This window comes from Crocuta crocuta, unplaced genomic scaffold, assembly GCF_008692635.1.
Source record: "Crocuta crocuta isolate KB4526 unplaced genomic scaffold, BGI_CrCroc_1.0 scaffold14, whole genome shotgun sequence".
NCBI lineage: Eukaryota > Metazoa > Chordata > Mammalia > Carnivora > Hyaenidae > Crocuta > Crocuta crocuta.
In genome coordinates, this window is record NW_027530209.1 from 1,682,967 (window position 1) to 1,700,358 (window position 17,392).

A 17,392-nucleotide genomic window follows, 5' to 3' on the forward strand; every position below is an offset into this window, starting at 1 on the left:
AAAAAAAAAAGAATAAGCCAGATGGAAGACCTGAAAAGGGCACCGTAGACAGGGCAGTGGTGTATATGCTGGCTTTGAAAGATGCCACCAGCAGTTGTTGGTGGCCTGAAGCAGTCAGAGCCCCAGGGGTGTGTGATCCTGGGTTGGTGGGTGGAAGCAGGTCTGGAAGAGGCTATGAGCCCTATGAAACTGACTGGACTTTAACAAAAATCCTGGTGTTGCTTAGGATGTGGATTAGAAGAGAGTGAGAAAGAGATTATATATGATGCTGAGAGTTTAGAAAGAAATTAGGTGACTCCTAGAAGTCTTTCCTGCCCTCCCTAACTGAATTCCTTCTTCCTCCCCTATTCTCCACCACATCCCGCTTGTTTCCTCCTCACTACTCACATTTATAATCTTAAGGTAATGTGTTCACATACTTGTTTATGGTTTTTCTCCTCCACTGTACTGTAAGCCTTTCAGGGCAGGGACTATGTTTCCTTGTTCACCCAACTAGTGTACATACCTACACTGAAAGAGTAGTAAGCACTCATAATTATTTGTTGAATAAACAAATATTGCCCAGAATAGGGTAGAAACTAAAGAGAGGGGGAAGAGAAGGAAGGGCAGATTTGAGAAATTAAGATGCAGAAAAATACAGAACTTGGTGATTGATTGAGAAAGTTATGCTGGGTGAGAGTTGGGCATTAGGGAGAGAAAGACAAAAACTTCCAGGGACCTGACTATAGAGAAGTCAAAACCCAGCTGGTGGTTGTAGGGTGGGTGTGGTGTGGTGAGGTGAGGTGAGGTGAGGTGAGGTGAGGTGGAAAGGGGTGGAAAGGGGTGGGGTGAGTAACAGAGAATGAATTCTCATCGGGGAAGTACTGGAACCTGGACTCATCCCACAAGTGTGAGTCTCCCGCCTTCCTGCTTTTGCAGTGGTTCTTAATTTTTGCTACAGCTTAGAATCACTTGGAAAACCCCCATGCCTGGGACCTTTTCTGGACAGATGGAATCTGAGGATAGGGTCTGAGCATTAGTATTTAACAATTTTTAATATCCTGATCTTCCTTTAAGACCTTTTTCCTAAGATGAGCAATTCTCTTCCTGCCCCTTCATTTCATTCAGCCAGCCAGCTCACTGCTGCCAAGAGGCGTCAGCTGGCTTCCATTCTTCCTCTTCACCAGGATTGGGTCCTGGCACTGAGCGCCCCCCCCCCCCCCCCCCGCCCCACACACACATCTGTGCCTCACATTTTCCACTGCCTGGCATGTGTGTCTCTGTAGCAAATATTTGCATTTGTAAAGGACTGCCTTTAATGCTTAATGGGCGTTTTGCTTAGTAAGTATACAAGATATGAATTACTTAAGTTTTCCTATTTCCTATTGAACCTTGGAAAATGTCCAGATAATTTTCTCTTGCCCTTAAACATTTTCTTCTCATTTTTCACAATTTGAACCCATTCGGGTAAATCCAATGACTCAATGCCTAATTTCTAATTTCTTGCCAATAAGCAAGGTGCATTTTTCTGGTTGGTAGCATGGCAAGTGGGGGGGGGTGGTCACAGCACGTTGTGCACCCAAACAAAACTGGGCCGCAGTTATGTTGTGGGGTGGTCCCCGGTGATGTATTACTATAGACATTACTACAATTTTCTGTGGTTGTCAAGACCCCAGTTACACTACTGAGAATAATAAGACTCTGAAGTGCTGAGAAACTACCGACTTTGCTGTTTGTCAATTAATATGTTAAAAATCAATAGATTTGTTTTTCCCCTTCAGACTCTGCAGGTGATTTAACCATAGAAAAGGCTTACATCTTATGTTCCTTGTTTGTTTTATATACACACTCTTTGGTCCTGAAGACAAGTTTTGAACTTTCAGACTTTGATTTTATGACAAAGCTTCTTGGGATGCTGCTGGAAGGAAATGGCACTTTTCCATTGCAAGCCTGGTGAGGGAGCAGAGAAAGGGTCTTCCCAGGCCATAGAGCCTCAGTACCAAGCCAGGAGGACTTGGTTTGGCCGAGGACCTGCAAGTGGTTAGATGACTGGCTTGTAACTGGGTGGGTATTGGTGAAGGACTGGGCTGAAGAGGTGGGAGGGCAGGGGCCACATTATGGAGGTTTTATGCACTTGTACGAGACCCCCACCCAATCTGTAGGCTCCTTCCTCCACTGCATCCTGCACATCATTCTTCCTGAAGTAGAGATTTGACCATTTTGCTTCTCACTTAAAATAAAACAAAGACTTCACTAGTTCCAGGTTAGCCAATAAATAAAGACCAAATTCTTGAGACTCTTTCAGTCTAGTTTTGAGACTTTTCTCTCGCTTCTTTTTTATATCAACCTTATTCTTTGGCCAATTTTGTCCTTTTCAAATGTTCCTTACTCTATCCACCTTCTATGCCTTTGCTTTTTAATACACTGCTTGTTTATAGAATGCCCATTCTCCACCTCCACCTGGGGAGGCTTGCCCATCTTTGAGGGTCTAACTGAAATGTGATTTCCTTCATCCACTGGCACTGTCATTCCATGTAGCAGTGACTTTTTTCTATGCTTGGCTAGAGTTTAATTTCTTTTAACCTTAATTGAACTTTAATTTGTATCTACTTCCCTTCATATTTAACATACTTACCTATAAACGTAAATGTAAAGAGACGCCAGGGTAGCTCAGTTGGTTAAGCCTCCGACTCCTGATTTCAGCTTAGGTCATGATCTTATGGTTGTCAGATTGAGCCCTGCAAGGGCTCGCTCACTCTCTCTCTCTCTCTCCTCATTCTCTCTCTCCCTCAGAAAAAAAAAATGTAAATGTGCAGGTTGAAGAAGTTTCACAAACTAAACACACTGTGTAACCAAGAATCAGAACATTACCAGCATCTTTCTCCCAACCTTACTCCGACCCCAGGGTAACTGCAATCCATACTTCAGAAGATACATTAATATTGAGCTTCATAAAAGTGGAATCCAAACCTGGGTAGTTTTTGTATCTGGATTCTTTCCCTTGCTATTATGTTTGTGAGATTCATCCCTATTGTTGTATGCATTTGTGGATGGTTTATGTATTGGGGCTATGTGGTGTGACATTGTGTGAATATACCACAATCATGAACACTGATGCATTCTACTGTTAACAGGCCATTTGCTCTTGGAACATTCTAGTAAATGTCTTTTGGTGAAAGTATATTTTTTGCATTTTTTGCTGCATATGTACGTGGAAGTGGAGTTTTGGGCCATAGGGTGTGCGTATGTAGATACTACCAAACAGTGGTCCCAAGTGATTGTACCTATTTATCACTGATGCATAAAGAGCTCCAGTTGCTCCATATCTCCACTGTAACTTGGGAATCTTCTATCCTGTCCTTGCATTGAGCACATCACCCCCGCCTCCCCCTCCCCTGCCAAGCATCTATCACAGAGATCCCATTCAAGCCTATTCAGAGACCGACTAATACATGAAGTAGGGCTATTCTTCTCCCCAATTTTTCTGTCTCGTGAGTTGTTTTTGTTCTAAACGCACTATTTGAGAAATAAAATGTTTTCCCAATTCCAAAAACGAAGAGGGTATAAGGAACCCTCTGATTTGTTGGAAATGTTCTAACCTTCATCAGTGTAGTAGTTACATGGGCACATGTACGTGCATAAATTTAAAAATAACTAAGAGAGAATCAACAAATTGGTGAGTCTGACTCCAGCCCTTGTCTAACAATCAATGTATATGAAAGAGACTTATGTGACTACATATTCAGAGTAGATTCTTACCAGGCTGGGGAGTAGATTAGTGAATTGAATATAACCCAACCTGGAGGTTCTCAGAGCAGCAAATTTACCACTTGCATCATGGAACCTATTTTTTCTGCCTTAATCATCACTCTAGGTTTACTTGATGGCAAAGAAGCCTTGCTGGGAGGAGAGAAATTAGTGTGCATTTCTTTCAAAAGCAAGGCTATGAATGAAGGGGTGACTTTGGTAAGCCTTCTTCAATTTTCTTCAAATATCATGCTAGCGCCATATTTATTCCATTGTTGTTTGTACTGGGCACTCTGAGGCCTAGAGTTTAGGAATGAAATAAAGATAAAACAGATCTAAAAGTCTTTTTTTAAAAACGATAGTGTATTAATGTTATTGTCTGTCCCAAAGCAATACTGCCACCTATTGGTGAAAGAGAACTTTATCTTAATGTTTAAGCTGCAAGGAGTAATAATGAAGGGAAATCCCAGGCAATGAACCATGGACAAAAATAAAACTAATGTTTATTCAACATTTTCACTCAACTCTGCTCTCACAGAGATAAAGTTCATAGGATTCTTAAAAGTATGCCATAATGTCAAATACATGGTAGGGCATTTTAAGTCCCTCCAGAAGGCTGGAAAGATGGCCCTTGTTTTCTTGAGAGAAACTTGTTTCATTGTTAACTATCATTCCACATAACAAGATGTGAAGATCACAGAGCTACTTTTTTTTTTTTTTTAATGTTTTATTTATTTCCAGGAGAGAGAGAGAGAGACAGTGTGAGCAGGGGAGGGTCAGAGAGAGAGGGAGTCACAGACTGAAACAGGCTCCAGGCTCTGAGCTGGCAGTCAGCACAGAGCCCGACGCGGGGCTCGAACCCACAAACCGCGAGATCATGACCTAAGCGAAAGTCGGACGCTCAACCGACTAAGCCACCCAGGCGCCCCACAGAGCTATTTTTTCTGTTCTGTACAGTAGTAAATTCTCCTACTAAATCTCACACTTATTAGAAGATACGTGTTCTCACTATGTTTTCCTTAATGATATATTTATTTGGCAAATCCTACTTTATTCGTTGACTTCCATTTATTAAGTTTGCTATTTTCTATTGCTGGACATAATAAGGTTTTACTGGAGCATGAAAACAAACACTTATTAACAATCATAAGAGAAAATTACATTTTTTTCTGATAAATTCTAAAGTGTTAACTGTAATAATGCTAATTATGTACCAAAGATACCATAAAATAAAATAACACAGTAAAAAGCATTCTGTACACATAGAAAATTTGGCAGTTTAATTTTAAGTGCATCTTTCTCTTATTTATTTGTGCATATATTAATTTTTGAAACATTTGTTAGGAAATGATTATATGCCTGCACTCTGTTGGAGGCTGAAAATACAGAGCTTAATGAAACACGGGCCCTGCCCACTGTAAGGCCATACTCTAGGAGGCTAAGAGAGACACAAAGACAGATAATTATAATATTTTGTAGAAAGTACAATTATCAAAATATTATAAAGGCATAGAGAAAAGGACCCCAATCTTTCTATGGAATGATAGAAAGGATGGCAGCTTCATGCGATGAGAGGAAGCAGAGTCTTAAATTATAAATAGGTGTTGGATCAGCAAGGGGCAGGGGGTGAGGATGGTGGAGGGCTGATGTGGATTTTGAAGTGTCTGTGGGATTTCTAGGTGGGGCGATCCGGCAGGGACTGGAAATGAGAGTCAGAAGCAGGGGCACAGGTTAGAGAGTAAGATGTAAATTTGGGATTTCACCTAGAGAGACTGTGTAGCAAGAAAAAACTCCACCGGCTCAGGATGAACACCTGTGAAGGCAGAAGCAGTTTGTCTCACAGAGAACCTCTACAGCAAAAATCAGAGATTCTCCAAGAGAACCAGGAAGTTCAGTCATGGACTTGGAATGCAGGGGGACTAATCCATAGCCTTTAGGCCAAGTTGGCCAAAAGTTTTGTCTTGTTTGGTTCATCAGGGTTTATAATATTTTTTTAAATAGTTGCCAACATTTTAGAGTTGAGAGATGTCACATAAAATCTGCATCTGTAGCTTCCCTTGAAACATTGGAAAATTTGCTTATGATGTGACCTGCAATAGCACATGGGGCTGCCCTTATGCTATGGGGACAGGCTCTCCAGGTCCCCACATAGTCATATCTCAGTGTGGCCTTCTTCATTCATTGACATGGTCTGCTGGCTCCTCTGGGCATTTGAATTTGGAATCTTTCTGTAGAATTTCAAGAAGGGTGTGATTGACAAATGTCCAGTGTGACAGAGAAATGAATAAAGAATGAGAGGAGCGCCTGGGTGGCTCAATCTGAGCTTCTGGCTCTTGCTTTTGGCTCAGGTGATGATCTCCTGGTCTTCAGATCAAGCCCCACATTGGGCTCTGTGCTCCACACTCTGGTCTCTGGACACCATACAGAGCATACGTGTGATCCTGTCTCTCTCTTCCCCTCCTCTGCTTATTCTTTCTCTTTCTCAAAATAAATAAATAAGCTCTAAAAAAAAACAAATGAAAGAATGAAGAAATCTCCCCCACCTTTGAATTAGAAGAATTAGGAAATTAGGAGTCATCTGAGTGACCCAAGTAAAGGGAGATTAAGATGGTAAGGCACAGAAATAAGATCACAATGGCTATGGATTGAGGAGTGCTGAGGAGGGAAGTGGGTGGTGAATGTGGGGGTTGAGCAAGATTTTCTGCAAAGGGCCATAGAGCAGATTTTTTTTTCATGGGCGGTATGATCTCTATCACAACAAGATAACTACTATGCTGTCATAGCGCAAAAGCAGCTGTAGACAACATGTAAACATACGAGCGTGGCTATATTCCAATCAAATTTTATTCAGGAATATAGGCTTCCTGTGGGCCACAGCTCACCAAACCCCAGAGGGGGTGTGTTGGGTCAAAGGGAGGAACATGAACAGGTCTGTAGTCACAAGAGAGGGAACCAGTGAAGAGGGAAATGTTGAAATCAAGACAAACAAGAAAAGACGGATGAAGCCACTTCCAGAGGGTGCAGGTGGGAGATGGGGCAAGGCCCTCAGTGCTGGTGGAGAGAGGGGGAGACCTTGCCCACCGAGACGTGGGCAGAGCTGGAGAACAAGTCTGAAGTGTGTACGGGGGAAATGAGGCAGGGCGTCCATCACGGGGCTGCCGATGCCAGTTTTGTGGATAAAGTCGGAAGTGAAGCAATCAGCGGAGAGCCGCTGAGAAGATGGGATGGAGAAGCTCGTCAAAAACAAATAGCCGATGAACGGTGCTCAGGGCTCGGCTGACAGTGGGAATCACAGGCAATTCTGCAGCCACGGTGTGTCCTTGTTCAATGCTGCAGAGGTGCCAGAGTTTAGCACCAGAGGCAGCAGCTGGTGGCACTGGTCACGGGTGTTGTTTTTCCTGGAGAGACAGTAATTTAGAGCAAAGGGGCAGAGTGGTGGCGAGGAGAGGCCGAGAGGGTCCAGCTAGCCTGCAAGGGAGGAACTGGTCAAGGGAGAAGAGGGTTTGCTAGAACAAATACGGTGGGTATGAAGGGAGAGAAAGCAGACAGGGTGGAAGGCGATCTGCACATGGACAGTTGGAGTTTAGAATTTGTGTTGGGGCATTTCTAGGATGTTAAGATCCAGGATAAGATCTGGGGACCTCAAGGGAATGGAAGTGCAATGCAGCAAAGGAGACTCAGGAATTGGGAAGTGAAACTGCTCCCTGGCTGTCTTCACAGGGGTTGAAATCTCCCGGGCTGCTGCGGAGTGGAAGGGATTTTCCTCAATGACAGAGCGTGACCCGGAGGCAGTAGATGACAGCAATGAAGAGGAGGCGGAGGACGAGGGTCTGGACCGTGGCAGCCCTGACAAGAAAGGCCAGTGCAATAGCTTCCCCTTCCAGGCTTGCAGCCGCCTGCCTGCCAGTCCTGCAGAGCAATTGCCTCCGTTGCCGAGGAGACCTGTTCAGCTGTCTCCACAGACACGCAGGCTGGGGCCTGTTTAAGATACTGAGGAGTCTGCTGCTTATGCTAACCCTCTCCTTAATCCACACAAGCCCTGCCATGAGCTTTCACTTGCTCTTCTGTGACAGTCCTGTCCGTGGAGAATATACAGGCCTCCTCTGCCTGTCTGCTTCTCTGGGCCCCTCTCATTCTGTTCAAGCTGTAGCTCCAGCCAATAATGGATTTCCTCGTCCTTCTCTCTTCCACCAGCAAGTAGACAGGTGATCACATCTGTCCAAATGTGTCCTTGCAGAAGAGCCAGGAGTCTTTCTAAATGACAGTGCCGCATCCTGTGGGGGCTGAGGGAACTGGGCTGTGGCAGAATCCATTTGGAATCACTGTTAGGGATGGTGCAAGTAGTGAACAGTTAGTGACCACCCTTCTCCCACCTCCGTCCTGAGACAAGCCTGGGGCAGGACTGTCCAGGTAGGGGATTCTGAGGAGTGTCGTAAGAGAGCTAGAATCCTGAGCCTAATACAAGAAGACAAATACACTGTGCGTGGCTTAAACTACACATAGGATAATTTTCATTATACTATGTTGTTTCATTGTTAATAACTCTGCTCAAATAACCAAATCACGGAAAAACTCTAAATGTCCATCAACTGATGAATGGATCAAGAACATGTGGCTTATCTATACAATGGAATACTACATGGCAATGAGAAAGAAGGAAATCTGGCCATGTGTAGCAACGTGGATGGACCTTGAGGGTGTTATGCTGAATGAAATAAGTCAGGCAGAGAAGGACAGATACCATATGTTTGCACGTATAGGAGGATTAGGAGGAACTTAATGGAGGACCACGGGGGACAAGAAGGGGAGAAATAGTTGGGGAGAGGGAGAGGGGCAAACCATGAGAGACTCTTGAATGCTGAGAACAAACTGAGGGCTGATGGAGGTGGGGGAGAGGGGAAGGAGGGTGATGGGCATGGAGGAGGGCACTTGTGGGGATGAGCACTGCGTGTTATATGGAAATCAATTTGATAATAAAGTATAAAAGAAAAAAATGGATGATACAAAGATTAATTAATTAATTAAAATAAGAACTCTCTTCAATTTAATAAACCCTCCTTTGCTTCCAGAAACTGAAGATTTGCTTTTGGTACCAAGTATGAGCTGGTCCTTATGTCCAGAGAGAGGGACAAACAGTGCACAAGAGTAAGGCTAAAGATAACAGCACTCAGGGTGAGACTATCCCCTTATCTCTGAAGCCTTCGAAACAGAAGCTGAGTTGACACAATTCCTCACCTGTTGTGTCTGGAAGGGGAGCATTCCCACCAGCCCTTTAGAGAACAGCTAATCTGGGAGACCTGCATGGCCCTGGGCTCCCTTTGCTTATCTTAGGCATGAGTTACACCCAAGGGTTGGCACTTGTCCCCTCAATTAAGACCTAAGACCCATGTCTCTCCAGACTAGCATCTCTAATAATGGCCAGAGCCTGAACAAGTGACCTGCAGGCAGGAGGGTCCAGTTAGCGAATGCCAACTCTTAACTTAGTGGGGGCTATTGGCCCACATGGCAAGGGGACTGGCAGCTTTCAGTGTTCATTGAAAATAGGGAGTGGGGATGATGTTCCACTCTAGTTCTCACTTTAGACAGAAGATCAATCCTGATGGTATTAACATTTTGGAATTTTGGGGTTGTTTTAAGAAGTCTGAAACCTATCCACCCAATATATCTCCTTTTTCTTGCAGGGTAATTTTAAGTATGTCATTTAAGGCAAACTGGATTCATTTAGAAATATTTATACAGATGTTATGGTATACTCAGACAAGAGAATAGAATTCAAAGCTCAGAAAGTGTTTTGTTGTCATTTAGCAATGTCTATTTTCTGCAATATGAGGGGGAAATGGTACCAGTTTGGTTTTCAACCTCAAGCAAGGATTTGAAAATTTTACATAGGAATCATCAGGAGCATTTAAAAAGTTATTTAAAAATATTTTTAATGTTTATTTATTTTTGAGAGTGAGAGAGAGACAGAGTATGAGCAGGGAAGGGACAGAGAGAACAGGAGACACAGAATGCAAAGCAGGCTCAAGGCTCAGAGCTGTCAGCACAGAGCCTGATGCAGGGCTCCAATTCACAGACCATGAGATCATGACATGAGCCAAAGTCAGCTGCTCAACTAACTGAACTACCCACGTGGCCCTAAAAAGTTATTTTTTAAAAAATTTGTAGCAACGTGGATGGAACTCAAGGGTATTATGCTAAGTGAAATAAGTCAGGCAGAGAAAGACGGATGCCATATGTTTTCACTCATATGTGGAAGAGGAGAAACTTAACAGAGGACCATGACAGGATGGGGATGGGGGAATAGTTAAGGAGAGGGAGGGAGGCAAACCACAAGGGACTCTTAAATACTGAGACCAAACCCAGGTTTGATGTGGGGTGGGGGAAAGGGGAAGGGGGTGATGGGCATGGGGGAGGGCACTTGTTGGGATGAGCACTGGGTGTTATATGGAAACCAGCTTGACAATATATATATATATAGTCAATATATATTTTAAAAAATGTTTATTTATTTTGAGAGAGAAAGAGAACAAGCACTAGTGGGGGAGGGGCAGAGAGGGAGAGGGAGAGAGAGAATTTCAAGCAGACTCCATGCTGTCAGTGCAGTGCCTGACTCAGACCTCAAACCCATGAACCATGAAATCATGACCTGATCCAAAATCAAGAGGTGGATGCATCACCGACTGAGCCACCCAGGTGCCTATGGAGTCTTATAAAAAGTTCTGATGCCCAGACCTCACCACAGACCAGAGAATCCATGGGTGCAGGAACCAGGAATGAATAGTTTTAGATCTCCCCAAGTGATTTTAAGGAAAAGCCAAGATAAAGAACCACTGAAGAGTGTCATTTACCCAAGTGATGACAGGTGTCTCTATTAATTCAATTCATGGTATATTCACTGCCATTCCCACTTAGCACTCTGAGGGGTGATTTGATTATCCTGAGGGTATTTCTGGAGCATAATAAAATCATAATCATTGAGGGAGCAAGTGGAGACAAGAGCCAGGTGGGAAGCAGAGGTTTTGTGAACCAGAGGGGACATTTCATGTCATCAAACCTGAAGGAGCCCAAAGCATCCATCTATCAAAGCTGGAGGTGCTGATCCCTGAGTCTGGAAAGCCCAAACATGGCAGCAGAAGTAGTGGATATATATGAGTGAAGAGTGCACCAAGGAAATTTCTGGAATACTTTTTTTCTGCAACTGGGTTTTCCAGGCCAAATGTAGTAGGATATTGGGTGGGCCCACTCTGTTTAAAGAGTCAGGAACACAGTTTACAGACTCCAATTTCTTTAAGTCTCTACAGTGATGATTCTTGGAATGATTTTTTTTTCTAGCTGAGAAATTCCCTTTATTATCATTTTGTCAAGGAAATAAACCACGTTCATTTATCAAGTATGTTTTGAGAGTCTTTTCTGTGCTAGGTACACCATCAGTTGGTAGGGATACAAAGATTAAATAGAAAGCAAAATAGGTCTGTGAGTGTCCATAACCTAGATGGAAAATGGATGCATAAACTAAAACCTTTTTAATAAAACGTGGCAGAAAACAATTCTACATTTTGACAGAATTCAGTGAGTCTGGTGTTAACCCTAATGGCATTAACCCTTGTGGTTTCATTTTACTTCTTCCATTGCTATATTCCAGACTTTGTATTTTTTGCATATAATGTAAATTAATACTCTATTGGTTTGTTGTGTTCTTATCATTTGTGAGATGTATAGCATGAGCTCTAGGAAAGCAAAGAAGGGACCTCGAAACTCACACCACTGTGATTAACTAGAGCATTTTCTCCCAAATGTTTTTCTTCCCAAAACCCTGTCCTAGACTTCCTAGGTGGCTTGTCCTTTTACCTCTTATTTGATCATTAAATCACTTACCTTCCTTAAGGGCACTGGTCCTGTCAACCTGTCATACTAGCAAAATAGGTGACTGCATTCCTGAAAAATTCAGACCCTATCTGATATTTAAAAGACTTATATTTCCTACATTTATAGTCAAGGTCTCCTGCTCTGAATTCTGCAGACTTAGTTCTCTGACAAAGTTCTTATACAATGTTTACTAAATAAAGCACCCAGTCTCCATGACTGTTCAAAGCCTCTCTAATGGTGGGCATATACCTCTGCCAAGTACTAACCCACAGATATGGTCCTATCTTGTTCCACAGCCCATCCTCCCTATGTTGTGTTTATTAAATAAGAAACGTTCTGTAACGTACTTGGTGCTTTGCTCGGCACCTGGGAAACTCAAAAAATGAGTTAGCATGATACAGCATTCTGAAAAAGTTTAAGAGAAGTTCAATTATGAACAAGTTTGAGGATGTGAAAGGGAGAGGGGTGGTCTTTAGAAACCATAAGGAGTGCAAGCAACAGGGAGGTAGATGTCTTAGTGTGGGGGAGGGTTGGCAGTTTGGGATCCTAAAGATCAGAGCAGGGGCAACTTACCTGGAGCCTGGTATGTGTCAGGACAGCAGGTGCAATTCTTTACAGAAGTTAACATAGGCTGAATTGCTCCTGTTAAGAAGTTGTTTCTTTGTTTTCCTTTATAAGTTTGGTTTATTTCTTTTTGGGGGGGGGGAGAATATGAGCCAGGGAGGGGCAGAGAGAGAGAATCCCAAGCAAGCTCTGCTCCATCAGTGCAGAGCCTGATGTGGGGCTTGAACCCACAAACTGTGAGATCATGACCTGAGCTGAAATCAGGAGTTGGACACCTAACCAACTGAGCAGCCCAGGCCCACCAAAGCTGTTTCTTTTTAAATCTTTCTAAGATTTCAGATATGCTGCCTGTTTCTGTCACACTAGAACGGGCAGGGATGGTGGGTGGAGAATACCTCTTTACCTACATCTTGGCTCCCAGTGGTTCTTTTTTTAATCTTATGTTTTGTTACATCTTTTTTTCATGGATCATGATCCCTCATCTTTTACATATCTTTTGTCTCTCCTCTCAACAAATTTATTTGCAGTTTCCATGAGAATTCTTTGGCCCCTTCCCTTTTTCTCATTTCTCTGACCCCTCCTTGTCCATGTCCTCAGGTCTCTTTGCTGGATTACTGCACAGCCTCTCATTGGGACTCCCTCAGCCACCACTGTGGAGGATCTGAGATGAACTGTAACAGGCTCATTAGAACTGTGCTTCATATGAGAAATTCTAACTCTTGTTTTTATAATCATCCAGCAAGACTGAAGCAGAGAGAAAACAAAACAGTCTAACACAGCAGATGAGAAGGGAATGATCTGGGCAGAAGAGAAAAGATAGGAAGACATAAAGGGACATATATGCTCAAAATCAGCATGACAAACAATATAGTCTGGTAGGTCAGTGATATTTACCAGGCTGATTCAAGGCATAAAGAGGTGGCAGATTTGCTAAACAATTACAGGGAGGCCAGACAGGCTCTGGGAGCCAGAAGGCTAAATTAGATTATCAAATATAAGACACCAAGTAAATCGAGCTGCTTGGGCACAGCATTTAGAATACAGAAACTGCAATAGTTATTCCTCGCAGGCTTCTACCTTAGGGGTAGAGTCAGGATTCAATGAACACAATAGTTTAAACATAAACATTCTTTTTTTTCTTAAATAGTTTATTGTCAAGTTGGTTTCCATACAACACCCAGTGTTCATCCCAACAAGTGCCCTCCTCCATGCCCATCACCCACCTTCCCCTCTCCCCCACCCCCATCAGCCCTCAGTTTGTTCTCAGCATTCAAGAGTCTGTCATGGTTTGCCTCTCTCCCTCTCCCCAACTATTTTTCCCCTTCTCCTCCCCCATGGTCCTTCTTTAAGTTCCTCCTAATCCACCTATATGTGCAAACATATGGTATCTGTCCTTCTCTGCCTGACTTACTTCGCTCAGCATAACACCCTCAAGTTCCATCCATGTTGCTACAAATGGCCAGATTTCATTCTTTCCCATTGCCATAAACGCAAAATTCTTGTTTACGTGACTCAAAAAGGGAAGAGGATGTATTTCTAGGGTGGCTGGGATGCCTGGTTCCTCCTGATTTTATCTATGTGCTATTTATCAGTTAAGCAGGAGACTCAGCATTAACTAGTGCCACCTTCCACTCTGTCTCTAATGATAGAAATATCAGAATCATCCTTAACCTCCCTCACCTATTAGGCAGAAAGGCCGCGCTGCCTTCCCTCTTCACTTCTTACTTAGCATGTGTACCAGTCCTGCCGCCCTGCAGTCCACTGCACATGGCTACCAGTTATGCTAACAACCAACATGTCTGATCATGTCGCCTCCTGCTTAAATACCTGTGCAAAACCCTGCTGTCCTCAGAGAGAGGTGCAGGGCTCTCTGCTTTGCTCCCTAGAACCTCCAGAGTCAGATCCCATTGCATCAGCTTGCACCACTGTTCTCCACAAACCCCAGCTCTAGCAGATGCATTTTCCAGATCCCACCAGAGCTTTCCATGCTATATTGTCCTTATTCGTGCCTATGTCTGACTATAAAACCAGTATTTACTGAATGGCAGTGTAATTCTTCCTAAGAGTGGCTGGTCATGGCAGTCATCTGGAAGTTGCTTTTTTTTTTTTAATGTTTATTTATTTTTGAGAGAGAGAGACAAAGAGACAAAGCACGAGCAGGGGAGGGGCAGAAACAGAGACACAGAATCCGAAGCAGGCTCCAGGCTATGAACTGTCAGCACAGAGCCTGATCCAGGGCTCGAACCCATGAACCTCGAGATCATGGCCTGAGCTAAAGTCAGACACTTAACTGACTGAGCCACCCAGGCGCCCCTGAAAATTGCTTTTAAAAGATTCTCTCTCTTTCTCCAGATCCTTGGGCCATGCTGCAGAGTTGTGGTTTCCTAATACTGTGTATGTCAGCATTTTTGAGAGTCATTTGTAAGGATATGAACCACCAAAGTATATAACATTAATACTTAGGGCTTTTGATTTGAAGACACACTTTTTGCCTCACCTAAAACTGATTAAGTATTCACATTTTGAATGACAAAACTCAGAAAAGTAAAAAAAATACATATTCATAAGTAGTTCTGTAGGCATTGAAATCTTCCCTATTTCACCCCAAGTCTTGTGAGTTTGGAATGGTGGGAGACTTCTGTGGGAGGAGGGAAGCATCTGACCCTGGTATTCACATCTGAAGAAAAGAGCTGAGCAATCCTACAGCTACCTGGTCTCGGGAGCAGAGTGCTGAGTTCTGTTTCTCACATCATGGCACACATCACTATATGTCCATGCAACGCCCTTCTCTTGTTTAATTGATCAATTTTCTGTTTATTCCAAATTCCCCCACCCCATACGTAACCATTCTAAAGAATTAGATGTGTGTGTATGCATTCTTGCATAATGTGTATTTTTGTGTGTGTTAAAGTTTTGGTTTATGTAAATTTATGCAAATACTATTACATTATCTACCTCATCTAGGTTCTTATGCCTGGTTTGCGATTTTGGAAGGAATGGGAAGCCTCAGTGCCTTGTAATGGACATTTGTTACATTCTTAATGAAATACCTACTCTGTGTGACTGTAATAAGGAGGGAATTGTGGCTGAGAGCTCTGGCCCTGGGTTCTGAATGCCAGGGCTCAAATTCTAGCTCCTGTACTTATTAGCTTCATGGTCTTAGGTAGGTTATTTAATTTCTCTTTTAGTTTAATGATCTATAAAGTGGGGATACTTCAGAACATATCTCAGATGTTGTTACAAGGATTCAATGTGATAAGCACATCTGGGCTATTCCTCTTTTGGAGGAAAACCATACAACCGATGGTACTGCAAACCTCTTACACTTTCCACCTTCTTCTGGATCCTTAGTGATGCTCAGCATCCCCCTTGGTTGTAGATAATTAAGTCCTTTTCAGCAGTTCCTTACTGGACTTCCCAGACTCTCAAACTGCTTTGTCCCCAGGAGGCTCACATTCAGCAGATGACCTTGCCTTTTATTTTTTAAAGAGCTTAGAGGTCATGAGGAGTAATATTTGATGCAATTTTTTTCCTTGCAAGGAAAGCACACCTTTGTTCACTTCATGTTCTCTTGTTCTAGAGAAGTAGAAATTCTCCCTCTCCAAGTTTGGGTCCTCCATCTATGTTAGAGAGTCAAGGTCCCTGCCCTTGGGAAAATAACATGCCAAAAGGGTGATATGGCAATAAACAATGAGACAATCCACCTAAAAAATGTTTTTAAACTGGCCAGAAATGCTTTGAAGCTAACACAATAGGGAGACTTTCACTTGTGTGGAAAGGGAAAGCCTTTCTGAGGAGGTAACATTGAAGCTGAGGTAAGATGGTCATGTCAAGATCAATGAGCCACAAAGTCTAGATAGAGAGAATAATCGGCAAAAATGCTCAGTGGGAAGGAGCTTGATGTATATGAGGAACAGAGGGTGGGCCAGTGATGCTGAAGTCCAGTAAGCATGGGGGAACATAGCTGGTGATAAAGCCAGAGCAGCGCCAGCCAGTAGAACTTTCTGTGATGACAGAAATATTCTACCTCTGTGCTGTACACTATGTTAAGCACTAGCCACATGTACTATTTAAGCTATACAAATTAAACAAAATCTAAAATTCAGCTTTCGATCACACTAGCCACAGGTGGCTCCATGAACATAAATATACGTATTTTTAAGTATGTATTTTATAGCTATCACTAGCGTTTCAAAAGCTTACATGTGGCTAGTGGCTACCATACTGGATAGTAACAGGGTCAGAGAGGAAGCAAGGACGGGTCAGGGGGTCTTTGCCCACTAAGGTAAGCTATTTGGATGGTTTGCTGAGTGTGGTGAGAAGCCACTGGGGTTTGGAGCAGAAAACTATGGTGAGTGATTTCCATGTGACAAGATCTGAGGCTGCTCGCAAGAGGGCAGAGTGGAAAGGCAATCTGGAGAGGCAAGAGAGGTAGCGGGGAATTTCCCTGAAACAAAGGGAGTTACGGCTGCTCTGCTTGGGAATATCTCTTAAAGTCCCAGTGCTGGGGTAGACTAACCACAGTTGGCTCCAATTATAGCCATTAACCCAGGAAATGAATGAGGGAAATGAATTAGGAACAGTAAGAGAGAGGAAGTCAATGTCCCCTTCGTCAGGGATGGCCTGTGTTTCCTCCAGCAATTTGGGTTTATTTGGAGGAGGCCTGTTTAGATAATAAGAGGCCCCTTAGGTCTGGGTCAGGATTTAGAGCCATAAAGGCCTGAAACTAGGGTACACCTTTGTTTCTTTGCCCTGTTTTATGCACAAGAGATCTAACTGCCAGATCCTACTGAGGCCATGCAATGTTACAGAAGATCAGTCCTTTTCTAAATTTTGCAATCCGAATTGTTTCCAGTGGGTTAACAAGGCATCCCAAGAGAGTCCTTGGGAACTGAAGAGAGGTCCATTACCAAGAAAATCNCTGACCCTCCCCCCACCAATACCCCCACCGCAATCTAGATTACAATGGTGCTGCCTTACGGATCAAGTTTGCCTTGCTGAGAAGGCCTTGCTGTGCCATGCCATTGGCGACATGCTGCCAGTTTAACCCAAGGAAAACACAGGAAACGTTTTTACAGAATTACCCCAATTCTTTTGTTGAGGACAATGATGGAAAACAGTAAAGCTAGAAATCCATCATGATCTAAGAAACATTCCAACACATGTAGTCCTTATAGCCAACTTCCTAAGAAAGCGTCCCTGGTTGTTTTTTTCTATTTTTATTTTTTATGTTTAT

General features: G+C 43.1%; 1 long non-coding RNA gene across 1 annotated transcript; it reads left to right on the plus strand.

Annotated features, from left to right (window-relative positions):
• Positions 1–6,709: 6,709 nt before the first annotated feature.
• Positions 6,710–8,528, plus strand: LOC144232491 (uncharacterized). The gene is made up of 2 exons (XR_013335405.1): positions 6,710–6,750; positions 7,447–8,528. It is a non-coding gene; the product is annotated as an uncharacterized LOC144232491 (long non-coding RNA).
• Positions 8,529–17,392: the final 8,864 nt, after the last annotated feature.